Source organism: Podarcis liolepis, assembly GCF_965112155.1.
Source record: "Podarcis liolepis genome assembly, chromosome: 3".
NCBI lineage: Eukaryota > Metazoa > Chordata > Lepidosauria > Squamata > Lacertidae > Podarcis > Podarcis liolepis.
The window spans coordinates 119,318,008-119,337,939 of record NC_139557.1 but is presented as its reverse complement, the minus strand read 5'-3'; the positions used below and the strand labels follow the sequence as shown (position 1 = coordinate 119,337,939).

The following is a 19,932-nucleotide window of genomic DNA, read 5'->3' as shown; positions in this document are numbered from 1 at the left end:
TTCGGATCCTATAAATTATGTCTAATTTGTTCAGTTTGTGTGTTTTTGAATGATTTAAGACTAAATTTTTATGTTGTAATTATTATTATTTTCTATCTTGCAAGCCACCTCAAGCATGGTATGAACTATGGAAAGGCACCACTCCAATAAAATTATGTCTGGAGGTATATAGCCATTCAGCTAAGGACCCACCATTCACATCTTAAAAGAGTGAGCTCTGTTGCCATAGAGAGGAATGGATGTGCATTCTCTTATCTCACCCAACTGGAAGCCATGGGATCCTAGGATGAAGAATTCTTCCAGGTAGGCACATGTGCATGCAATTATGCTCAACATACTGTAATGAGTGGGCTTTGTGGGGCTAGTTTCTGTAAAAGCCAGGGCTACTTCCCATCCTGTAATCCTTTAGCTGGAGGGGCCTAGAATCTATAAGAGGAAACTTCCAGATCTGGTCTGGTCAGTTCAATAACCCCAAAATTCAGAGACCTGTGAATTTGGAAGGATGACTAAATTTCAACTGGCATACTTTTTCAAAGAGTACAACTCAGATTGGTTCCTATTTAAAAGGAAACTTCTTCTTCTCCCTCCCATTCCACCCTCCATATTTTACCACTCTTCATTTTCCACATTGTGGCCCAGTCCTACTCGCTAGACTGTATAGAGAGATCCTCATCCCCTTTTAGTTTTCCTTTCTAATGACGTTTTGGGCCTCTCCACAAACCATGCCTGCTGACACCTCCTTCTCATGGACGTAAGGTGCCATTTTGGCTTCACTAGCAATAACACTCATGCTTAGAAATGAAAAACAGAGGGAAAAGGCTTTTGGATCTGCTTTTATTGCAAGGCACAAGCTCAGGTAAGCCTTGAAAATGTTGCTTTTTCAATCTGGATGCTTTGGAGAAGAAGTCCCTAGCTGGGGATCAAGCGGGATCCAGCGGTTCTCAAAGAGAGGGAGCATCTTCCACTTTTCAAAGGCATCTATCACTCCTTCCGTCTAAAACATAGAAACCAGCAACAAAAAGACAACAGTTAACTCAGTTTCATAGGAAAGTGACCATGTTTGAGACATGAAAACACAAAGCAAGGCATGTTGGACCACAAGAATGTTTTCATGATAATAAACCATTGGGTAGGGATAGGTCTGTTTCAGTTTTTCATTTCCAGAAACTATGAATTACATAGATTCCCCTTTCGATGAGAATTGAATGCAGTCTCTGAGACACTCCTACCCCTGGGGGACTTTCTTTTCTAGGTACAATTAAATATGTCACAGAATAGTGAGTGAGCTTGCAAGGTCTCCAATATTCTCCTGCAGACTGGATGTTATGCACGGCAGGGATTTCTTGTCTTTGTGGCCCTGAGGAAGAGTTCAGGGTTAACAGGAAGCTTGCTCACCATTTGTGAGAGTGTTTTGAGAAACACGGGAGAACGGACACCCTTGGGTTCATTCAGTCCAGTTGCTAATTTCTCTGCCAGGACCCTAGACAAAAGTCTACTGCCTTAGGTTCTTTCATTAAAAGATAAAATAATAATGAATCTGCTTGGAATTGAAAGTGGGAGATTTGCATGGAATGTATGGGATGTGAAACTGAGGTAATCTTAGACGGTGGAGAGCAGGACACCACACTGAGTAAGAGCCCAGCATCTGTTAAAGCTGCAGAATAGACATCTCTTAGGCACTGAGATAAACAATGGATGAAGGTGCACAACAAATTAAATGTGTCCATACGGTGTGGTTTAGGGATTTGGCAAAGGAGATCTGGCATAGGCTCAGAGGGCCAAGGGGCCAAAGACAGCTGGACCAGCTATGAGGCAGGTAAGGACCCTGCTTCTGCTGGCAGAAGCCCCTCAGACAACAAACCCATTGGTGCCCCTCCTGCCCCGCTGGTTCTGCCTGTGGCGAAAGAACTCAGCACCATCTTGCTTAAAATGAGCAACAATGGTAGTGCCGCTTTTGTGCCTGCAATCAACAGGGTATGGTGTGTGTCAGCGGCAGATCAGTCCATGGCAGGAGGAGCAGGTAGATGGGCTTAAGAGCCGTGCTGGCGGAATGGCAAAGCAGCAATTACCATTTTGCATCAAGCGGTAAAATTGGATGTGCCACCCTTGGCTGATTCTGGCATAGGTATTTTTATTTTTATTTTTGCAATGGGGGAATTGAGCTTGCAGGCAAAGGATGATCAGTTTAGGGGACTCAGCATTGGGTACTTAAAATGATCAATCCAGGGGGTAATGGGAGAGGGGTAGGAGGTGTAATTCTCTTTTGGTAAGCTGAAATTACCTTTTGCAACAGAAATAATTATTAATACACCTTCCAATCTTTTTAGAATTATTGGGACATCCTAGAGGGAAGCAAAAACCATTGGCATTAAAGCATTGACTAGGATTCTGAGGTTCCTGTGCAGATCCTGTGCAAAGAGAGAAACAAACATAAGTGTGAAGAAGGAAGTTAATTCACAATAGGCAGAAAGAAAACCACAAAATCCTTTGGCTTTACAGCATTGCCTACCATCATTAGGTTCATCGTCTTGTGCAGATCCTGTGCAAAGAGAGAAACAAACGTAAGTGGGGAGAAGGAAGTTAAATCACAATAGGATGAAAGAGAGGAACAACTCCACAGCCCTTTGAACAGGAGTGGCTCTGTGACGCTCTGGGTGCTGTGGCATCCCAACTCCTACCCCCCACACCACAACTTGCCACTGGCCACTGGTGTTTTCCACCCTTGCTACATTCACAAGAAGAAAAGGTAAATGTGCTTATCCAGACATTTGCTCATGAGTGGAGGGTGTCAGTCCACGAAACACGACAGCAAGAAGTGAGGAACACATGGCTTATAAGTTATAGAGAAACTAAAGCTTGGAACTGAAGCCATCAGAGCCCCAAGGACTACCCAGAATAAAATGCTCTATATTACATCAAGAAACATTTCCCCACTAATTAGAAACTTTATACCCCAAATTTATTCGCAGACCTGTGGAAGAGACAAATCAAAATTTTATTTTCTAAAACGTTTTTCATAAATTTGCATAGAATTGCATAAAATCTAACCAAACTGAGAAAAGAAGAGGCTGCTTTTGTGTTTCCTTACCAGTTTTACATGCGATGCCATTTTCCATATATTAATAAAAAGGTAAAGGACTGTTTTGACAGTTAATTCCAGTTGCAGACAACTCTGGGAGCCAGCGTTTGACCATAGACAGTTTCCGGGTCATGTGGCCAGCATGACTAAGCTGCTTCTGGCGAACCAGAGCAGCACACGGAAACGCCGTTTCCCTTCCTGCCGGAGCTGTACCTATTTATCTACTTGCACTTTGATGTGCTTTCGAATTGCTAGGTTGGCAGGACCAGGGACCGAGCAATGGGAGCTCACCCCGTCGTGGGGATTCAAACCACCAACCTTCTGATCAGCAAGCCCAAGAGGCTCACTAGTTTAAACCACAGGGCCACCCACGTCCCTTTTTCCTTATATTAGTGTGCCATAATGAAGTCAACATGTGAACATCAAAGCACAGCTGTTCTCTGAAAGTCAGCTCTCCCTCCAAGTAATGTGTTTAAAAAATGTACATGAAAAAGTGTAATTTCATGACAATAGCATGAAAGTATAGGTTACAATAGGGGAAATTGCTTAGCAGTTTGGGGCATAATGGGGGAAATTCAGCAACACAGTGCATATATCCCCTAATAGATGCACCCTTGTAGGCAGTTTTGTCTGATATATACATTTTTATGCTAATTTTACCACTAAAGAAATGTCTGTAGCAAGAAAAGTGAGCTTCCTTTGCAAGGCCACAGAACAGCAACTGTACTCCTCTCCCTCTTCCACCCCATAATAGGCTGGCAGGTGTCCCTCTGTCTTCTTCCTCTCCATCCCTTACCTGGGGAAGCCAGGAGCAGCAAAGAGAGAACTGCCAAGCACAGGTGAAGGATCTTCATGGCTCAGGATGAATTGTGGTGGCAAAGCCAGGCAAAGCCAGCTTTTCAGTCAAATGGAGCCCCAAAGCTTGCCAAGAGAAGGCAGGTAGGGAGAAGCAGATTGCATAAATGTAATTTCTTTGGGACGTTGTGACTTAGGCTGACGTGGACGAGAATGTTGACAAAATCACGTGCCTCTGCAAAGGCATTCCTGCATTCTGTCAGTCATAGCAGTTTCCACACAAGATCACAAACATTCAGGATGTTCTGTATTCATGTTTCAGAGGGAGATAGCTTGAATCAAATGAAACATTTATGAGGAGGATGCAATGCCCCACATAGGCAGTGCTAGGGGGATGTATCCCTCAGGTAAATGACTCACCCCTCACCTGTGCCCACCACATTGCTGGACCCTTGCGGTTACGTGAAGGAAGGGGACTTTTCACATGCTCACCTCCCACAATGATTATTCTTAATCTGGCCAAACTTAGATTCACAAAATATTTAGGGGTGTGCGTTACCTCTGCATCCCCCCATGAAATAGCACTGGTAGTAGTAATAGCTTCAAACAGTTCTTCCAAAAAGAAAAAGAATGATTCAAGTCCACCGATTGAAGAGGTTGAGTGGGACATGCAGGGCAAGGAGATTCCAAAGGTGGAATGATGGACTCTTTGCTTACTTGAAGGAAAGGCAATCTTCACATGCTCTCTTGTCCTTTTTCTCATTCTTGCAATCATCATCATCATCATCATCATCATCATCATCATCCTTTTTCGCAAACACCTTTTTCTAACTAGACTCAATGGCACTTACAAAAATATTTTGAAACATGAGGGGCTCTGCTTCTCTGCTTGCTCCACCTGCCATGTCCACTCTGCACCCCATAATAATTGGCCAACCTGTCCTTTCCTTTCTCCTTTCCACCCTTGAAGATGACTAAGCCCCCTTTCCCCCTTCCCAACCCTGTTTCTGATGCTGCTTCACTCTTTTGTCCTGCGCTCATTGGAGTCGCTGTTATTTGTGACTAAAGATCAGGGGTGATGGGATTTCCAGATCAGAAACATCCAAAGGCCGATGAGTTAACCTTCTCTGCTTTGAGGTTTCATTTGAGCTTTCATGCTCAGGCCCGGTGCTTTCATGCGCAAGGTGCTTGAAACAGAATATGGATCCCTTTGCAAGGAATATATGGAACCTAATCCTCAGCTAACAGACACGGGTGCGCTGTGGTCTAAACCACTGAGCCTTGGGCTTGCCAATCAAAACATCGGCAGTTCGAATCCCCGTTACAGGATGAGCTCCCGTTGTTCGGTCCCAGCTCCTGGCAACCTAGCAGCTCGAAAGCACACCAAAAAATGCAAGTAGATAAATAGGTACTGCTCCTGCGGGAAGGTAAAAGGTCTTTCTGTGCACTGTTCTGATTTCGCCAGAAGCGACTTAGTCATGCTAGCCACATGACGTTGAAAAACTGTCTGCGGACAAATGTAGGCTCCCTCAGCCAGTAAAGCAAGGTGAGCTCAGCAACTCCAGGATCGTCCGCGACTGGACTTAACTGTCAAGGGTCCTTTACCTTTTAGTCCTCAGTTATTCAAACAAGATGGAGGGGAGAAGATCACACTGAGCAAATGTCCAGCAGATATTGAAGTTTTAGGATGGACAGTTATAGTAATCCCTTTCCACTGAGATAAACAATAGATAAAACTGCATATTAATCTAAACAATCAAATACCATGTGATTGAAGAATTCGACCAAGAAGAATTGGCAAAACCTCACAGAGCAAAGCAACCAAAGACAGGGCTGATCCCAGAGCCTTGAGGCAGGTGAGGACGCTGCTCCAGGTGGCAGAAGCCCCCAACCAGGCAGAATGCCCCCAACCAGACACAATGCCCATGGATGCCCCTCCTGCCCTGATGCTTCTGCCAGTGGAGGAGAAGCACCAGTATCATCAGCACTGATTTTGGAAAAGTTCACAGCCATTTGGGGGAATAAGGGATGTGCCACCCTAACCTGATTCTGCCATAGGTGTCTTTTGCAATGGACAAAGTATGGAAACAACTGGCTGTGCAACCAATTAAGCTTGCAATCAAAGGACGATGTATTCAGGGACCAATTAAGTAACTGATGCTTTGTGTAACGAATGGAACAGGTAACTGGTACTCACTGCTCTATCAAAATGACATTCTGTGTAATAAAAAGGTTGCATTAGAGATACTTTGTACTGCCAGTGGTTGTTTAATTAATGAAAAACCTAATTATGACAACTGCTTATTTCTGTTTCTGAAGGAATAGAATGGCTCTAAGACACAGAATGGAGGGAAGAGGCAGGGAGGAGAGATGAGTTTGTATTGATGCAGTTTTTACATAATGGAGGAAATAATAAAGATTTAATGGAAAACTCAAATGGATATAGCAGACAAATGCTATATTAAAGGAGGTTAAACTGGAATCAGATAAATGATCATCAACTTGTAAAGAAACCTATGGTTCATGTTAGCAGGCATCACAAAAGTTTTACGTAATTGTCAGAGCTGCTTGAAGATCCCAGCTCACAGAGGATCACGCTAGCCAGCGATCATTAAGTAAAAGTCTTTATTGAGTTACAGTTTCCATCCTCAAGCTGCTGCGTGCAACTCTACGTCTAGTAGCTAGATCGGCGAAGCTCCGTCTGAGTCTCCGCCCCTTGCGCACCAACTTAATATCCTCGCCCTGCTCCACCTTTTCCGCCTGACTATTCTCCTCTGGGTCCCTCTGCCCCCCGGGGTCTCCTCCCTCCGGGATTCTTCTGACGCTGACCCCCCGGACCCTCCTGTCTCCTTGCGCCGGGCTTTAGGACCTGGCTCCCTCTCCAGGCTGCCTCCTGCGCCGCCTTCCGGTGCATTTGAACTTGGCGCGCGCGCCCAACCTTCCACCTTCCGTCTAACCGTCTCTTCGCTCCCCGATGGAGGTGTGGCCACTCCTGACTCGTGTCCTCCCTCCTGTTGTGAGCTGCCGGCGCTTGCCCCCTGGCTCCCTTCCTCTTCCCTGCTCTCTGGCGGTGACGCTGGTCCCGATTTCCAACTGCTCTCCTCTGAGTCCCCTCTGGCTCTATCTTCCTGGGGTGCCCCCCTAGACTCCCCCCTTGCCCTGGCCACTGGTGCTCCTTTCTGTGAATCCTCTGATTCACTGGAAAGACTCGGAGATCTCGGGTCGTCGTCATCACTCATCTTTTCTTCTGCCTCCTCCCCTTCGCTCTCTGTTTCCTCCCTTGCCCTTGCCTCTGCTCCTAAACCCCTGACAGTAATGAAACTATTTTCTCAGTTCACTGGCTCCCTATGCCTAAATCCGAGAAGGGATGTCCATTTAGGGTGGTAGCCTAAAGCTACTCAGATCAGAGGCTCCTGAAAATGATTGATCCAAAAAATGCTACAAGAGGGGCATGGTGCGAGGAGAAGAAATAATACTTTCCTCTGGACACTTGTTTGATTCTCCTTTGCTAAGCTGAAGTTCCCTTCTGCCACAATTATACAGTGGTGGACAGCTCCCAATGTCAGTGAAGACAGCAGGACAAACGAATGGGAGGCAGATACAATCAGTTTGTGATAGGCCATATCCTGTGTAGAGGAAGAACAAATACCATGGTCCACAAGTAAAAGGAAAGTTCATTCATAAGAGGAAGAAACGGAGGCACAACTTCATAGCCGACCCCCCTAAAATAAATATTGGCTGCACCCATGCTTCCCATATTTTTAATTTGTTTGGAACATTTTGACTTAGGCTGACATGGAGGAGAATGTTACAAGTAGGTAGCCGTGTTGGTCTGCCATAGTCAAAATAAAAAAAATTCCTTCCAGTAGCACCTTAAAGACCAACTAAGTTAGTTCTTGGTATGAGCTTTCGTGTGCATGCACACTTCTTCAGATACACTGAAACAGAAGTTGCCAGATCCTTCTATAGAAGGATCCTTCTTATAGAAAGATCTGGCAACTTCTGTTTCAGTGTATCTGAAGAAGTGTGCATGCACACGAAAGCTCATACCAAGAACTAACTTAGTTGGTCTTTAAGGTGCTACTGGAAGGAATTTTTTTATTTTGACTATGGAGGAGAATGTTCCCACATGCTTGTGGGAAGATATTGCTGAAATCTGGTAGTCATAGCAGTTTCCACAGAAGTAGGATCCCAACCACAGATCGCAAACATTCAGATCTGCTGCATTCATGTTTCACAAGGAGATCGCTTGGATCAAACAAAAAGTTTATGAGGAGAATAGGCAGTGCCAGGGGGATGTATCCCTCAGGTAAATAACTCACCCCTCACCTGTTCCCATCACATTGCTGGACCCTTGTGGTTACCTGAAGGAAGGGCACCTTTCACAATAAGAATTGGCCAACCTGTCCATTCCCTTCTCCTTTACACCATAGAGGATAACTAAGCCATTTACTTACTTACTTACTTACTTACTTACTTACTTACTTACTTACTGTGGCGATCACACAGGGCCCCTGGACGTTTGATGGTCTATTGATCCTGTGCCATCACTGTGATTGCTTTCTTCGCTGCCACCACCCCGCTTCTCATGGGGACACATGGAGTCCAGATAGTTGTTAACATTAACAAATAATCAAGTTTATTTTTAAATACAGGAACAAGCGTATGGTTTCAGTTTATTTTTCTCTTGTCAGTTTCTTAATCTTAGTTCCTAACAACTCCAAACTGATTGTTCCCAACTATCTATCTGACTCCACCTGACAATTCCTCTCACAATACATCTCTGCCAACCCACACCTAATCCTCCCTCTTCCTTCTTCAACTCCCAAACCTCAACTGACTTTCAAAGCCTCCCACTCTAACTTTTACTCCCCCCTTGCATTCTCACTGGCCAATCACATCACACCCATTTTAACCCTTTCCTATGACTCACCCTAGGAGGCAAACACCACATTCCTCCCCCCTTAAGAAGATTGACTCAGGAGGGATAACTTAACCTAGTTATTCTCCTGATCAATCAGCAGTACATCTTTATGGCAAATAAACATTTCCTAACCTGTCATTTCACCCTTCACATCACACCTAACATTTGTACATCAAACACTGTGTTCTTGTAAAATATACATATATACAAAAGCCTGTTACATCTTAAGCATTCACTTAACTTTCAATTGCAGGTCTTCTGTGTCAGGACTGGTCGTTGTCCTCTTCAGATCACCACACAAACGCTTCTTGTTCTTTTATAACTTTTTATTGTGTATTAACAAAATAATCTTATAAACAGTTCTTAACTATTATTCCTCAGAGTCACTTATTTCAGATACCTTCTGAGCTCTGCTTCTCCATGACCAGCCACCCTCAAGTTCTAGCTCAGATTCAGAGCAGGGGAGATACAGGCCAGCTCTAGCCAGGAGGTTAGAAAAAAGAGCGGGAAAACGAAGGGAATCTCTCTAACACCTGTGTGACATGTTTTACGTGTTCCTCCATACTTTCACTATATATTAAGAGATCATCTAAATAAGAGACACAGAACTGATCCAGTATACCTGCCAAGACGTGATTGATGAAGGTTTGACATACCCCTGAGCCATTTTGCAAGCCAAAAGGCATTACCAAGAATTCAAATGCACCATACTTAGTACAAAAACTGGTTTTCCACTCATCCCCTTCTCTGACCCTTATCAGATTATATGCTCCTCGTAGATCAAGCTTGGTAAAGACTTTGGCTGACCTTACTCTCTCTAAGAGGTCGTCTATACGTGGCAGTGGGCACACGTGAGGCTTCATTTGGCTATTAAGAATTCTGAAGTCACATACTAATCTTGGTGCCCCTTCCTCCCCTTTCTTTTTGACAAAAAAGACGGGAGCACCCCCCGAGGCGACGAGGATGGGATCGATGGACATCAGAGCACAGCCAGATGCGGCCACCCTCTGAACTGAGCTGCATCACTGAGCTGAATCACTGAGCAAAATCACTGAGCTAAATCACTGAACAGAACCAATTCAGAGCTGACTGTTCTGGCTAGAGCACTGTGTTCCATCCATCGCCCTTCGGAATCACGCCGGCATCGGAATCATGGCTTCACTTGTGCCTCTATCGCCGTTTGCGCCAACCTCTGAATCATGGGACTCCTTCCTCGCTCGGTTCGACTGCTACCTCCAAGCCAATGAGCTGACAGTATCAAAGGAATGGAAGCGGGGCCTTTTCCTCAACCTCTGTGGGCTTGAGAGGTTTGAGACAGCCCGAGCATTGGTTGCGCCTGATGCAGTACAGGCAACAACATGGGACACGATTCAAGAGAAGCTCCGCAACCACTACACGCCAAAGCCATCCAAGATTGCTGCCCGCCATGCATTCTACCACTGGAACGAGTCAGAGGGGGAGTCAATTAACAACTACACTGCCGCCCTCCGACAAGCCGCAATGCACTGCGAGTTCCGAGACTTAGATGATGCCCTGATGGATCGAATCGTCTATGGGGTCTGGGACATCTGTTTGCAACGGCGTCTCCTCGCCAAGCCAGACCTCACGCTACAGGAAGCCATTGAGGAGGCCGTGGCCTCGGAAGCTGCCGAACGCTCCGCCCAGGAGATCCGTAAGGCCAGCAGCCCGCGTCTTGCTAGGAAGCCAGTTCCAGTGCATCATGAAGAGGCCAGCAGTGATGAGTCATCCTCCAGTGAAGACGATGACGTGCACCAGACAAAGCTGGAGTGCAGGAAGTTCCAAAAGAAGTCCAAGGGCCAATCGGTTAGGGCAATCCCTGGGTTAGGGCAAGGTCTTCGCTAAGCTGGACCTTGCCCAAGCCTATCAACAACTGCCCGTCGATGATGCCACTGCTGAAGCCCAGACGATCATCACCCACCAAGGGGCACTCCGTTGCCGCTGGTTGCAGTTCAGGGTGAGTGTGGCTCCTGGCATCTTCCAAAGCCTTATGGAGTGTCTCCTGCAAGGGCTTCTGGGCATGGTACGTCTGACGTCTTGGTGTCCGCAGACTCACACCAGCTGCTGTTCGAGTGCCTCTGTGCCGTGCTGACCAGCTTCCAGGAGGCCGGGCTCAAGGTAAAGAGGGAGAAGTGTCAGATCGCCGTTCCACAAGTGAAGTTCCTGGGCTATCTTTTTGACGCCTCCGGCCTTCACCCGACCACATCCAAGATCTGCGCTATCCAGCAGGCCCCCATCCCAAAGAACAAGACGAAGTTCGTCAAAAGCGGCTTATTCATGCTGGCCACATGACCCGGAAGCTGTATGCCGGCTCCCTTGGCCAATAAAGCGAAATGAGTGCCGCAACCCCAGAGTCGGCCACGACTGGACCTAATGGTCAGGGGTCCCTTTACCTTAAGTAAGTAAGTAAGCAAGCAAGTAAGTAAATGGCTTAGTCGTCCTCTACGGTGGAAAGGAGAAGGGAAAGGACAGGCTGGCCAACTATTATTGTGAAAGGTACCCTTCCTTCAGGTAACCACAAGGGTCCAGCAATGTGATGGGAACAGGTGAGGGGTGAGTTATTTACCTGAGGGATACATCCCCCTGGCACTGCCTATCCTCCTCATAAACTTTTTGTTTGATCCAAGCGATCTCCTTGTGAAACATGAATGCAGCAGATCTGAATGTTTGCGATCTGTGGTTGGGATCCTACTTCTGTGGAAACTGCTATGACTACCAGATTTCAGCAATATCTTCCCACAAGCATGTGATTTTGGCAACGTTCTCCTCCATGTTAGCCTAAGTCAAAACATCCCAAAGAAATTAAAAATATGGGAAGCATGGGTGCAGCCAAGATTTATTTTAGGGGGGGCCTATGAAGTTGTGGCTCCGTTTCTTCCTCTTCTGAATGAACTTTCCGTTTACTTGTGGACCATGGTATTTGTTTTTCCTTAACACAGGATTTGGCCTGTCACAAACTGACTGTATCTGCCTCCTGTTCTTGTTTCCTGCTGTTTTCAGTGACATTGGGAGCTGTCCACCACTGTATAATTGTTGCAGAAGGGAACTTCTGCTTGGCGAATGAGAATCAAACAAGTGTCCAGAGGAAAGTATTATTTCTTCTCCCCGCACCATGCCCCTCTTGTAGCATTTTTTGCATCAATCATTTTCAGGAGCCTCTGATCTGAATAGCTTTAGGCGACCACCCTAAATGAACATCCCTTCTCGGATTTAGGCATAGGGAGCCAGTGAACTGAGAAAATAGTTTCATTACATAAAACTTGGAAAACTTTTATGATGCCTGCTAACATGAACAACAGGTTTCTTTACAAGTTGATGATCATTTATCTGATTCCAGTTTAACCTCCTTTAATATAGCATTTGTCTGCTATATCCATTTGAGTTTTCCATTAAAACCTTTTTATTTCATCCATTATGTAAAAACTGCATCGATACAAACTCATCTCTCCTCACTGCCAAATTAACCAAAACAAAACTCATTATAGTCATTATGTAGGTTGATTATACAGCCTGCAATATTTACAGTTGTCTTAATTAGGTTTTTCATTAATTAAACAACCACTGACAGTACAACGTATCTCTAATGCAACCTTTTTATTACACAAATTGTCATTTTCATAGAGCAGTGAGTACCAGCTACCTGTTCCATTAGTTACACAAAGCATCAATTACTTAAGTGGTCCCCGAATACATCGCAGCCAATTGTTTTCATACTTTGTCCATTGCAAAAGACACCTATGGCAGAATCAGCCTAGAGCAGCACTTCCCGTTTTGCCCCAAATGGCAGTGATCTTGTCCAAAATCAGTGCTGATGGTACTGGTGCTTCTCCTCCACTGCCAGAAGCAGCAGGGCAGGAGGGGCACCCATGGGCATTCTGCCTGGTTGGGGGCTTCTGCCACCTGGAGCAGCGTCCTCACCTGCCTCAAGGCTTGTTCGGCTCTGGGATCAGCCCTGTCTTTGGTTGCTTTGCTCTGTGAGGTTTTGCCAGATCCACATGGTCTAATCCTTAAATCACACGGTATTTGCATGTTTAGATTAATATTCAGTTTCATCTATTGTTTATTTCAGTGGAAAGGGATCACCATAACTGTCCATCCTAAAACTTCAATAGCTGCTGGGCATTTGCTCACTGTGATCTTCTCCCCTCCATCTTGTTTGAATAGCTGAGGATTGAAAGGTACATGTAAAAGACCCCTGAAAGTTAAGTCCAGTTAAAAAAGGAAAAAGGATGAGGATGATGATTGCAGGAATGAGAAAAAGGACAAGCGACCTTGTGAAGATTGCCCTTCCTTCAAGTAAGCACAAGAGTCCATCATTTCACCTTTGAAATCTCCTTGCCCTGCATGTCCCACTCAACCTCTTCAATCAATGGACTTGAATTTTCTTTTTTTCTGGAAGAACTGTTTGAAGCTATTACTACTACCAGTGCTATTTCCTGAGGGGATGCAGGGATAACGCATACCCCTAAACATTTTGTGAATCTAAGTTTGGCTAGATTGAGGAGCAGTATTTCAATATGAGTAGGAAAATGAGAGTAGCCCTAAACATTTTTTTTTTGGGGGGGGGGGAGCACGGGCTACTACTAAGAATAATCATTGTAGGAGACGAGCATGTGAAAACTGCCCTTCCTTCACGTAACCGCAAGGGTCCAGCAATGTTTTGGGGACAGGTGAGGGGTGTGTCATTTACCTGAGAGATACATCCCCCTAGCACTGCCTATGTGGGGCATTGCATCCTCCTCATAAATGTTTCATTTGATTCAAGCTATCTCCCTCTGAAACATGAATGCAGCACATCTGAATGTTTGTGATTTTACTTCTGTGGAAACTGCTATGACTGACCGAATGCAGGAATGCCTTTGCAGAGGCACGTGATTTTGTCAACATTCTCGTCCACGTCAGCCTAAGTCACAACGTCCCAAAGAAATTACATTTATGCAATCTGCTTCTCCCTACCTGCCTTCTCTTGGCAAGCTTTGGGGCTCCATTTGGCTTAAAAGCTGGCTTTGCCTGGCTTTGCCACCACAATTCATCCTGAGCCATGAAGATCCTTCACCTGTGCTTGGCAGTTCTCTCTTTGCTGCTCCTGGCTTCCCCAGGTAAGGGATGGAGAGGAAGAAGGCAGAGGGACACTTGCCAGCCTATTATGGGGTGGAGGAGGGAGAGGAGTACAGTTGCTGTTCTGTGGCCTTGCAAAGGAGATTTTCTTGCTAGAGATGTTTCTTTGGTGGTAATCTCTTTAGTGGGAATTCTTTGCATAAAAATGTATATATCTGACAAAATTGCCTACCAAAGTGTGTCTACTAGGGAAAATATGCACTGTGTTGCTGAATTTCCCCCATTATGCCCAAAACTGCTATGCAATTTCCCCTATTATAACCTATATTTTCATGCTATTGTCATGAAATTAGACTTTTTCAGGTACATTTTTTAAACACATTACTTGGAGGGAGAGCTGACTTTCAGAGGATGGCTGTGCTTTGATGTTCACATGTTGACTTCATTATGGCAAACTAATATAAGGAAAAAGGGATGTGGGTGGCCCTGTGGTTTAAACTAGTGAGCCTCTTGGGCTTGGCGATCAGAAGGTCAGCGGTTTGAATCCCCACGACGGGGTGAGCTCCCATTGCTCGGTCCCTGGTCCTGCCAACCTAGCAATTCGAAAGCACATCAAAGTGCAAGTAGATAAATAGGTACAGCTCCGGCGGGAAGGGAAACGGCGTTTCCATGTGCTGCTCTGGTTCACCAGAAGCAGCTTAGTCATTCTGGCCACATGACCCGGAAACTGTCTGTGGTCAAACGCCGGCTCCCAGAGTTGTCTGCAACTGGAATTAACTGTTAAAACAGTCCTTTACCTTTTTTTTAATATATGGAAAATGGCATCGCATGTAAAACTGGTAAGGAAAAACAAAAGTAGCCTCTTCCTTTCTCAGTTTGGTTAGATTCTATGGAATTCTATGCAGATTTATGGAATATGTTTTACAAAATAAAATTTTGATTTGTCTCTTCCACAGGTCTGCAAATAAATTTGGGCTATATAGTTTCTAATTAATGGGGAAAATATTCTTGATGTAATATAGAGCCTTTTATTCTGGGTAGTCCTACTGGCTCTGATGGCTTCAGTTCCAGGCTTTAGTTTCTCTATAACTTATAAGCCATGTGTGCCTCACTTCTTGCTGTCGTGTTATGTGGACTGACACCCTCCACTCATGAGCAAATATCTGGATAAGCAGACTGACCATTTCTCCTTGTGAATGTAGCAAGGCTGGTAAACACCAGTGGCCAGTGGCAAGGGGTGGGGTGGGGGGTAGGAGTTGGGATGCCACAGCACCCAGAGCATCACAGAGCCACTCCTGTTCAAAGGGCTGTGGAGTTGTTCCTCTCTTTCATTCTATTGTGATTTAACTTCCTTCTCCCCAGTGGACAGTTATGTTTGTTTCTCTCTTTGCACAGGATCTGCACAGGCCACGAAGGCCAGGCAATGCCTTAAGAAAGGTGATTATTGCTACCCTATGTATTGTCCTGATACTCATGAAAAGATTGGAGAGTGTTTTCCTAGTTATCCCTGCTGCAGAAGGTAATTTCATCTTACCAAAAGAGAATTACACCTCCTGCCCCTCTCCCATTACCCCCTGGATTGATCATTTTAAGTACCCAATGCAGCGTCCCCTAAACTGATCATCCTTTGCCTGCAAGCTCAATTGCTCCATTGCAAAAATAAAAATAAAAATACCTTTGCCAGAATCAGCCAAGGGTGGAACATCCCATTTTGCCGCTTGATGCAAAATGGTAATTGCTGCTTGGCCATTCTGCCGACACGGCTCCTAAGCCCATCTACCTGCTCCTCCTGCCATGGACTGATCTGCCACTGACACACACCATACCCTGTTGGTTGCAGGCACAGAAGCGGCACTACCATTGTTGCCCATTTTAAGCAAGATGGTGCTGAGTTCTTTCACCACAGGCAGAACCAGCGGGTCAGGAGGGGCACCAATGTGTTTGTTGTCTGAGGGGCTTCTGCCAGCAGAAGCAGGGTCCTCACCTGCCTCATGGCTGGTCTAGCTGTCTTTGGCCCCTTTGCCCTGTGACCTTATGCCAGATCTCCTTTGCCAAATCCCTAAACCACACCAGAGGGGCACATTTAATTTGTTGTGCAGCTTCATCCATTGTTTATCTCAGTGCCTAAGGGATGTCTATTCTGCAGCTTTAACAGATGCTGGGCTCTTACTCTGTGTGGTGTCCTACCCTCCACCATTTAAGATTACCTCAGTTTCACATCCCATACATTCCATGCAAATCTCCCACTTTCAATTCCAAGCAGATTCATTCTTATTTTATCTTTTAATTAAAGAACTTGAGGCAGTAGACTTTTGTCTTGGGTGTATACAGAGAAATTAGCAACTGGACTGAATGAACCCAAGGGTGTCCGTTCTCTTGTGTTTCTCAAAACACTCTCACAAAATTGTGAGCAAGCTTCCTGTTTCCCAAGAACTCTTCCTCAGGGCCACAAAGACAAGAAATCCCTGCCGTGCATAACATCCAGTCTGCAGGAGAATATTGGAGACCTTGAAAGCCCTCTCACTATTCTGTGACATATTTAACTGTACCTAGAAAAGAAAGTCCCCCAGGGGTAGGGGTGGCTGAGAGACTGCATTTAATTCTCATCGAAAGGGGAATCTATGTAATTCATAGCTTCTGGAAATGAAAAACTGAAACAGACCTATCCCTACCCAATGGCTTATTATCATGAAATCTTTCTTGTGGTCCAACATGCCTTGCTTTGTATTTTTGTGTCTCAAACATGGTCATTTTGCTATGAAACTGAGTTAACTGTTGTCTTTTTGTTGCTGGTTTCTATGCTTTAGACGGGAGGAGTGATAGATGCCTTTGAAAAGTGGAAGATGCTCCCTCTCTTTGAGAGCCACTGGATCCCGCTTCATCCCCAGTTAGGGACTTCTTCTCCAAAGCATCCAGATTGAAAAAAGCAACATTTTCAAGGCTTACCTGAGCTTGTGCCTTGCAATAAAAGCAGATCCAAAAGCCTTTTCCCCTCTGTTTTTCATTTCTAAGCATGAGTGTTCTTGCTAGTGAAGCCAAAATGGCACCTTACATCCATGAGAAGGAGGTGTCAGCAGGCATGGTTTGTGGAGAGGCCCAAAACGTCATTAGAAAGGAAAACTAAAAGGGGGTGAGGATCCCCCAAAACAGTCTAGTGAGGAGGACTGGGCCACAATGTGGGAAATGAAGAGTGACAAAATATGGAGGGTGGAATGGGAGGGAGATGAAATTCTGTTCAGATTCCCTTTAAATGGGAACTAATCTGAGTTGCACTCTTTGAAAAAGTATGCCAATTGAAATATAGTCATCCTTGAAAATCCACAGGTGTCTGAATTTGGGGATTATTGAACTGACCAGACCAGGTCTGGAAGCGTCCTCTTATAGATTCTTGCCCCCTTCCCCCCACAGGATCGCAGGTTGGGAAGTGTGGGGATCACACAGGCTTCCTGAACGTTTGAGCGTCTATTGATCCCTGTGCCACCGGTTTATTTCTCGCTGCCACCACACAGGTCCTACCTGGTAAAATACTGAGTCCAGTCAGGGTTAAGTTGGAACATAAACTTCTGTTTATTTACTGCAGTTTAACAAGCATGTGGTTTCATAAACGGTCTCAGTGAATTACAATCATGGGGTGCCTATCCAGACCTATAACTTCTGCTACCTGCTCTTACTCACTAAACCACCTCTCAGATATTTACTTGTCTTCCTGGCTCCTAACTGTTTCTGACTCAGCTTCTTTTGCTACACTAATTCAACCTACCCACAGACTCTATCCCAATTCTCTCCCACTCCAACCAACCATCCCACTCCCAAAGAACTCCTCCCTTTGCCCCTCCCAGAGCTGGTTTTATAGTCCCTCTGACTCCACCCCCTGGGTTCTGATTGGGTAACATGTTTAACTATTTCACCTCCAGCCTCTCATATGTTAACGTCACAGGAAATAGCCCAGGCTCTTGCAGAAATTAGCTCCACCAAGCCCACTCATTATAGTATATTAGGCATAATTGCATGCACATGTGCCTACCGGGAAGAATTCTTCATCCTAGGATCCCATGGCACCCAGTCCGGTGAGATAAGAGAATGCAAAGAATAACAATAACAATAACAATAACAATAATTTATTATTTATACCCCACCCCACTGGCTGGGTTCCCCCAGCCACTCTGGGCGGCTTCCAATAGAATATTAAAATGCAATAACCTATTAAACATTAAAAACTTCCCTAAATAAGGCTGCCTTCAGAGGTCTTCTAAAAGTTTGGTAGTTGTTTTTCTCTTTGACATCTGGTGGGAGGGCATTCCACAGGGCGGGTGCCACTACCGAGAAGGCCCTCCGCCTGTTTCCCTGTAACTTGGCTTCTCGCAGTGAGGGAACCGCCAGAAGGCCCTCGGCGCTGGACCTCAGTGTCCGGGTAGAACGATGGAGGTGGAGACGCTCCTTCAGGTATACTGGACCAAGGCTGTTTAGGGCTTTAAAGGTCAACACCAACACTTTGAATTGTGCTTGGAAATGTACTGGGAGCCAGTGTAGGTCTTTCAAGACCAGTGTTAAATGGTTTTGGCTGCTGCTCCCAGTCACCAGTCTAGCTGCTGCATTCTGGATTAGTTGTAGTTTCCAGATCACCTTCAAAGGTAGCCCCACATAGAGCACATTGCAGTAGTCCAAGTGAGAGATAAGTAGAGCATGCACCACTCTGAGGAGACAGCCTATGGCCAGCTAGGGTCTCAGCCTGCATACCAGATGGAGCTGGTAAACAGCTGCCCTGGACACAGAATTGACCTGCTCCTCCATGCACAGCTGTGAGTCCAGAATGACTCCCAGGCTGCACACCGGGTCCTTCAGGGCACGGTTACCCCATTCAGGACCAGGGAGTCTTCCACACCTGCCCGTCTTCTGTCCCTCCCAAAACAGTACTTCTGTCTTGTCAGGATTCAACCTCAATCTGTTAGTCACCATCCATCCTCCAACCGCCTCCAGACACAGGACCTTCACCGCCTTCACTGGTTCTGATTTGAAAGAGAGTTAGAGCTGGGTATCATCCGCATACTGATGAACACCCAGCCCAAACCCCCTGATGATCTCTCCCAGCGGCTGCATGTAGATGTTGAAAAGCAGGGGGAAGAGGACACAACCCTGAGGCGTTATGGCCGATGGTGTCAAAAGCCACTGAGAGATCCAGCAGAACTAGGAAACAGCTCTCACCTTTGTCCCTAGCCCGCCGGAGATCACAGACCTGTGCGACCAAGGCCGTTTCAGTCCCATGATGAGGCCTGAATCCTGACTGGAAGGGATCCAAATGGTCTGCTTCTTCCAGGCGTGCCTGGAGTTGTTCAGCAACCACTCGCTCAATCACCTTGCCCAAGAATGGAAGATTTCAGACTGGATGATAGTTGGCCATATTGGAAGCATCTAAAGATGGTTTTTTAAGAAGCGGTTTCCTAACCGCTTCTTTCAGCGGGTCTGGGAAGGCTCCCTCACAGAGAGAAGCATTCACCACCCCACGAAGCCCATCGCCCAGCCCTTACCGGCTAGCTTTTATAAGCCAGGATGGCCAAGGATCAATGAGACAGGTGGTTGGCTTCACTCGTCCAAGCAGCCTGTCCACATCCTCAGAGGTAACAGATTGGAATTGATCCCACGCAACTTGACTAGACAGGACTCTAGCACTCTCCCGCCCTGGCCCTGCTCCCACAGTGGAGTCTACCTCTTCTTGAATCTGAGTGACTTTATCTGCAAAAAACTTTGCAAAATCATTGCAGGAGATCATGTGACCCGTACTGGGCCCTGATGTAGCAGGTGGTTCTGCTGAATTGCAAACCACATGAAAGAGTTTCCTGCTGCTGTTTTCTGCACATACAATAAAGGCGGAGAAGAAAGTCCTCTTTGCCATCGCTACCCCCACTTGGTAGCTTCCGAATGAGTTATCCACCACTGGTGCTCTAGCCATCTCAGCAATTGTTTCATTGCCCTCAGATCTGTGGAAAACCATGCAATCAGAGAGGGCGCTTCGGAGCCAAACAGTCAATAGCCCTGGTTAACTCCACATTCCAGCGGGCCA

At 45.8% G+C, this 19,932-nt stretch overlaps 1 long non-coding RNA gene across 1 annotated transcript in view; it reads right to left on the bottom strand.

The window, feature by feature from the left end:
* LOC310702846 overlaps positions 1-19,932 on the bottom strand; it is a 55,856-nt gene that overhangs the window by 12,521 nt on the left and 23,403 nt on the right. The window contains exon 3 of the long non-coding RNA XR_014523688.1: positions 2,282-2,342. This is a non-coding gene — a long non-coding RNA (uncharacterized lncRNA). The remainder of the gene's footprint in view (positions 1-2,281; positions 2,343-19,932) is intronic.